The sequence below is a fragment of the Charadrius vociferus genome, unplaced genomic scaffold (genome assembly GCF_000708025.1).
Source record: "Charadrius vociferus isolate BGI_N301 unplaced genomic scaffold, ASM70802v2 scaffold385, whole genome shotgun sequence".
Taxonomy (NCBI): domain Eukaryota; kingdom Metazoa; phylum Chordata; class Aves; order Charadriiformes; family Charadriidae; genus Charadrius; species Charadrius vociferus.
In genome coordinates, this window is record NW_009648925.1 from 6,376,863 (window position 1) to 6,384,311 (window position 7,449).

Below are 7,449 nucleotides of genomic sequence, written 5' to 3' on the forward strand. Positions count from 1 at the left end.
CAGGAATTAAAAAAACCAAACCAAACAGACAATGTGGCATCCATTCTTTTCAATCTCTCTAGTATTGCTATTTTCAGTATATAATGACTTTTCTGCAGAAATTACAATTATTTTATATTCCAGATTATTATCTCTTTGCAAAAAGTCCTCTTAAGTTTTCCATTCTTGGTTTTATACAAATGAGTTGGATGCTTTTATATCACAATTCTTGAATTTGGGTGTTGATCAAAACTGGGACCAGTTGAAGACATAAGACGGGATGTCGTCTGTTCTCTTCTAAAACATTTCTGATTTTGGGTAAATCCCAAAGTAGCTTTGAATATTGCCTGCCTATATCTCCGTCATAAGCCAAAACAAAGCATTTAAACTGCACGCTTTCAGATATTAGAATAACTGGATCTTTTTTCTAGAATTGTTCCATTAAATGCTACGTACAGGAGGGGCTGTCCTGGGTAGATGTAAGGGTCTGATAATCCAAATTATAGTTCCTTTGATCTTTTGGGTCACCTTAAAAAGATCCCTTCAGTCCTGTGAGTGACTATATTCCCCCTCATCTTTTGTCTCCCTTGCCCATTTCAAATGTAGGCTCCAGTGAACATGGTTGCATATAGCACAGGGCACACTGAAGCTTCATGTCTCCTTTCTGTTTCTATGTTAATTAAGGACAAGTTATCAAAAAGTTTCCCTTTCTTGTGCTTGTGTTGGTGCTCTGTAAAACGCTGACAATTTGCTTTTTTTTGTGCAGCAGAAACTTCAATATTGTTAGAAATGCCTTTCTTTTTCATCAGATTGTCCTTACAGAATTTATCTTTTTCCTCTTTCTCTGTACTAAAACCAAAGCAAAACACTGGAAATAATGATGTGGAAATGGAAGGGGAAAAATACCTTAAATCCAATCTATGTTACATGGTAGGAAAGGAAAAGGTGAAAATGATATCTTAATGATTTAATCCTGTGTAAACATCATTATACAGTGGAAAAATAGTATTTGAAATAGAGGAATACATGATTTTCTGTGAGAGTTGAAGAACCCCTTGGGTCTTTCCCAAAAGTATGTGGCACAGCACAAGTTAGACATGCTAACTAATGTAATTAAACCATTGCAGGTAGCTTGGAGTGTGAATCTTGGAAACCCCCTCAATTCCACCCATATTCTAGGGTGGAAGGGCAGGATGCAGAAAAACTGACCAAGATTTAAAAAATCCAAACCCACAAACACCCAAAACCTGGGTGTCGGAATTAAAATCCCTGCAGTTCTGAAGACCATCCCCCCATCTTCTCATACCTATTCTAACGTTTACACTTAGATGGATAATGCAGGTAATGACAGCTTCTCTCTCTGATAGCTTTAGGGCTGACTGACAATGAAGTGTAATAAAACCATGAAGAAGCATTCCCTGCTTTTCGACTGGTATATGAGCTTTGCACTGTCAAATGAGCTCCGTCTGTGGTACTTACAAAACAAGAATATGTTTGTACAAAGCAAAGTCGCTGTAAAAATAGGCAGTCACAGTGGAAGATGCTACCTCCAAACAGGGAGGAGTTTTCTGTCCTTTGTGTTTCTTTAATGTGACTGCAAGGGAACGCTCAGATTATCTGGACAATGCCATGAGTTGGTTTTGCCTGCCCTGCCTTAATTTTAAGGCTTTCTATTTTCCCTGATTTTGTTTCATACGTGCAGGACCAGGTGCAGAAAGCAGCAATCCCTGCCCAAGAAGGGTGCACTGGTCTGTAGAAATACTGCATTTCAGAGCAAAACTGAGACAGGTTCTTCACACTCATCTGCCACACTCACATCACCACATCTGAATTGGGAGACAGATCATGTTGTGATTTAGTCTTGTTCTTTTCCAGATAAATTTGCTTATTTATTTTTACGTGAAGCATGAAAACGGTGCTGAATTCAGATCTTGTTTACCTGATGTCACTGAAGAGTAACTAAGGGTAGTGTTGATCCCTTAAAATATGCTTAGTAAATGCTGTAAGGGGTGACTACAGAACTGGTTTGAGATGGGTGAACTCTTTCCTGTGTCTGCAATGACTTGTACACGTGCAAAGACGCTGGAGTTGGAGATAGTTAGCTTTTGTCTTTGATACAGAGTGGAAGGACATCCCATGAGTGCTAGAGAGGGGATTTGCTCTGAATGAGACCCCTGTAGAGAAAGAAGGCAGTTTGAAGGTTGGTTGGAATCTACTTAAGTGGCTTTTGAAATCCAACTTGAGTGTGGAATTGAGTTTCTGGGGGAACCTGAATAGAGTTCACCCCCACTGCTATTCCTTTAGAGTCAAAATTCATGGGATGTGCAACCCCATAGTAAATTAAAGGCCAACTGCGGGGATGCATATAAGATATAATATCCTGTCCTTGTTTGTTTGTTTGTTTGATTTTTGCAGATGGCTTTTCTGCTTTTGCTTTGTAAAATGATGAATTCTAAATGGAACAGCTGTCTGTACAGGATGGTTTATTTGTTTCCCTTTTTTCATTTTCAAATTTATTTATATAAAATCCTTTCTGCTGATGCCAAGCCAAACTGTCAGCACATTTACCTCTATTAAAAATGTAGGTGTTCTAGCAACAAAGCAATCAAACCATAAAAAAAAAAAAAAAAAGGCAAACCATAGGTAAACTGCCTCTTTCCCTTCACTTGTGCCAATCCCAGCACACCCTCCTCCCACAGTTCTGTCCCAGCCACATGCCTGAGGGCAGCTGGTATCAATGTTCAGATCTTCTAAATGTTGGTCTCACAGTGGTGTGCAAGTGCAGAGTCCAAATGCCAAGGTGGCCAATAATGGAAATAATAGTATATTTTAAAAGTGTAGTCATCAAGATTTGCAAATCTCAGAAAGAAGAGAAACCTACTTTTGTGACAAATTTTTAAAATTACTAAAAATGCATATTTTTTATTTTTTTAACATCTATTCAGTGTGATAGAGTAAATGACTTCCAGAATGGAAAAGAAAAATTGTCTTTGTTCACATTACTCTTGTTCTTTTTGTACTCCATGATTTCTCATAACATAATAAATTAAGGGAGGAAAATGTAGATGGCTTAAAAAAGAATAAGTGTGGCACAACACTTCTAAAAATGTTGTTGATCAGTTTTCTGAAATTGCAAGAGGAAAGAGAAGTTGGAAGGTGTGCTGGTGAGGAGGGAATGTGTGCTAAGGAAAACCAAAAATCTGGAAAGTGTTAAGCCTTCTGTAGCCTGCATTAGTAAACAAGATCTGAAACCAAGAAAAAAGAAAGACATCGTGATTCAAGTGGGGAGTCTTAATATTGGTTTTGCTCACTCTTTCTCCCTTCCTCCCTCTGGTTCTGGTAGTTCTCTTTTCTCCCTTTAGTTAAGGAGACCTGGCCCACAATATTGCCACAAATGGACATTCAGAGGAAAATAAGAATGGGATGTGCTCATGTGGTACTTTATATTCTAATTCTCTCTGATCTTCGTTTGTTTTTATCTTGGTGTAAACCCTTGAAGTTGTTATACTTTGTGTAGTAGCGTTGATGGATTTCTCTTCCCTTTCTCTTCCAAACATTTCTCTGATCTCCCCTTGAACCCATTTCTTGTATCCAAAATATCCTTTGGCAAGGAATTTCACAGATTTATGGCTCAGTAGAGCAGGGCAAAAATCCATGCTGTTGCAATTGGCCTCAGTCTATTGAGTTTAGTGGAAAGACACCATTTTACCAGAGCCAAGTATAGTAACACATAGTAATGCAGTAACACCATGAGTTTCATCATACATGCATGCCTACTATATGAAGTCATCCCTGTTCATGTAATTATTTGTTAATTATATGTGAAATAGCTGCAGCCCTTAAATAGGAAAACAGGCTGAAATAAAATTGATTTGAGATAATATTCAGGCAATAGCTTTCTTGACAGAAAAACTTTTAACTTGCCTGTGTTTTTTTCTTATGGCATTGCTGAGTTTTAGGGACTTAGTGTTTGTCTCAAAATGATGCATATTGTCAGTCTTAATATTGAGAGCGTGTGCTCCTTTTCTCTTTCTGTCTTTGATAGTTCTCTTTTTTCCCCTGTCTATTTAGGAAAAATAGAGTGGTGCAGGCAGGATGTGTTGTGCTGACTATAACAAAATCTGAGAGGTGCTTATTGAAAGTACCGGGTTTATTTCCAGTCAAGTGTAACATCAAATGTGTAGAACTCCTTCAGCCTTCCCACTCAAGTAATTTTGTCATTGTTATTTCTTCATCATTCCTATCAAAGGGCCAAATTTTGCCCTCTAATGTCTATGGAGTTTGTCATTTGAATTCAAAGGAAGCACACATGCAGTTCTGGAGGTGAATGTTTCATCTAAGGACAGTGACTGCTTTTGTGCAGGCTCTGCATATTGTTCACTTAGATGGCTAAGGTGTGTGTTTTCCAGCTTGTCCGAAGGAGGGAAAAATTTATTTGCTTCATTTATTTTTTTATAAGACTCATTCACCATGATATATTCTATGAATTAATCTGGAATCTGGAAGATCAGAGTCCCTGGTCTGTCACAAACTGTCTTAGGCAAATCATTAAATTTCAAGGTGTCCCAATTATGATACTTGCAAAAATTGAGTTGATCTGTTTATTCGTTTCAATTGCAAATAGGTCAGGGGCTGCCTGCTGCAAATTTTTGTCTATGAAACCTTCTGTGATACCACTGTGTTTTTTGCTAAAATTGCTTGATTCCACTAGAATGCAAATATTAATTTATATTTTAAATTATATGTATTTAAATCCTTCAACATGAGTATCTAGGACAATTAGCAAATGGAACAACCTGTGATTTATCCATGCCTTGATTAATTTTAATCATAACTATTTCTTAATTTTGAGTTCTTTGACAATTAGGATGAATTTTGCTTCTAATGAAGACACAACTGCTCAGCTAGAATGGGATTATGGTAATTATTAGAGTTGTAAAGAAATTTGTTTCATAAGCTCTTAGAAGGGTTAGTTATCTCACCAAAAACAAGATCAATGCGGTTGGTGCTAATTAAAGCAAATAGACTCAGGAATAAAAAAGGTTTAATTCTGAATTTATGAATATCATTAAAAGCTTACATGGCTATTTCGACTTGCGTTTTGTGCGTTGTTGGGGGAAGAAAAAGTGTCTGCATTTGTAAGACAAGTAGAAATGAGAAGTGACCTTCAACTTTGTAAAGTCTTTAAAAGGAAACTGTTTTAAGGGAATGAATTTGGCTAAGCCTCTGCTACGGGCCTTTGGCAAACCACAAATGACCAGTAATTAGCTCTACTGCATTGGGTTAATTAATAAAAGGTAGCTTAAAATAGGCAAATGATGATGTAAATTACGATAATAGCACGGTATTGTTCTTTTTACCTCTCCAAAGAGCTTTATTAACATCAGATGTTTCTTGTTGCCAGCACCCCTGTGATGTGAATATAACTATTGCTGTTGTACAGGTGATATAAATGAATGTTTATCACCAAATAGCAGGTAGAAATAAAGGCAATATGCTGAGGGCAAGGGCAGGCATGACCAAAGCACAAATATGACCAAATCTGCTCTTACAGGCAAAATTCACATACATTGCCATACAGCTGTTGAACCATTGTGCTTCCCCTGCATCTTCTGGGATGAAGCTGTTGGGGAGTTGCTGGCTGGAGAGAGCCGGCACGGTCCTGAAGAGCGGAGCTGGGTGCGGATCATGCACCAGCCGGTCCCTTCTGTGCCATCCTGCAGTCCGCTCTTGCTTTCTTCAGCATCGAGCCAAACCCTCTAAATCTCTCTTCGCCATTGCCAAGAGTAGATGCAATGGCAGAGGGGCTGGCTGGGCTGTCACTGGACCAGCAGGGTGTTGGCCTCTGCGAGATGATTTCCCAGCATACCATTAAAAGCTGGGTTCTCATCCCTTCTCAGACTACCTGCCCTGTGAGGATGGGACAAAACCAACAGTTTGGGCCTTCTTTGCTTCTTTCTCATTTTAGAAACAAAATGTTCTCTGCAGCACTGAAAAAAAGCTCCCTGGTGAGCTGGAAAACAGGGCATGCATTTCCCCTTCTTTTTCATCATGCCCGATGATTACTAGAAGCCATAACAATGATTTTTATAAGACCAATATATCTTATAATTGGTTTAACAGATGTTACAGATAGTTATAAATAACATACTTTTTTCTTGAATTCCTTATGTCTCTAATATTTGAATAATAAATAATCGCTATAATAATTGAGTAAGCATTAATAAAAATTAATTCCTCTTTCATATTAATATTTTATAGGTTCTTTATAATTTTATGTACAATGGTATAAGTAGTGATCGAGCAAATCTGGGTTCTAGAACAAATCAGGCTCACACTTATAAAGAAGAGTATATATATATATATATGAATGCACATACTTGAATACAGCATACTGAGGGTGAGGGGTTGGACTGATAGGCCTCTATGCACATAAACAAGTTTCTTGGGGTTGTCAATGTTTGGCAGCTCTAACCAGCCTTGGACTCAAATTAGTTGACGAATGTTTGGCTGGTGGGGCTCAGGAGGCTGCTGAAGACGATGGCCATCAGTGACATACAGGTTTTCTGCTTGCACGCATGAAACATGTTTTCTTCGTAAGGATTCTGGAAGAAACAGACCGAAAGCCACAGTTAAAGATAATTTGCATACTTAAATGCAAAAACATTTCCTAAGGATGAGATGAGCTACAATAAAGTCATGTCTTCAGCTAGTACAAATCCAGGTAGCACCAGTGACTTCACCACTAACACCACTGAAAGATCTGGGCCATCAAAAGGGTTTTGAAGCTCGATTTACAGCAAAGCAAACCCTACTGGAGTGCTGGTGTGTAAGAGATAAATTAAATGCCTGCTTTCTATCCACCTACCCTTCACAATTGGATCAGTGCTATAAACAAGTTACTCATTTTTCAAAAGTCAAACATGCAGTGTAAAAGAGATTATCTAATGTACAGTAAGGGGGGGAAAATAGGAAATAAAAGGCAAACAATGGAACAAGCTCTCTTTCCATTTGGGCTGGGGTAATTCTATTGCACTGCCTGCATTTACACCAGTGTGGTTCAATCAGCATTCATTTCTTGTCCTGGAGATTGAATTTATCTCCCACAGCTTTTGTTTCTGTTCACTTCCCAAGCTGCATGCTGTTGTGCCTTTCTTCTTTTAATAATTTTCTTTGCAATAATACTTTAGAGGCATAACAACTAAAATGAGAGAAAGAAGGCAGACTACAGAACTCATAATCGAAGCATATTTTTCCCCTCACTTCTGAGATTTTCATGCTGTTTGTGTTACCACAAATGTAAGGCAGCCTAATTTTGACAACAATGATGCCTACTTAATCAGAGAACAGGGGATTCTCCTTTGAAACAATATTTCAATAGCATTTTCACCTGTTACTCGTCCTTCTCTGTGCTTGGGAAGTTTGTGACACTTTAATTGCTAACAAGTGGAATGTTTTTATTCATTGATC

The 7,449-nt window shown here is 38.0% G+C and overlaps 1 protein-coding gene across 1 annotated transcript in view; it reads left to right on the plus strand.

The window, feature by feature from the left end:
• Positions 1–7,449, plus strand: part of CNTNAP5 (contactin associated protein-like 5) — a 223,281-nt gene that overhangs the window by 97,827 nt on the left and 118,005 nt on the right. The window lies entirely within an intron of this gene.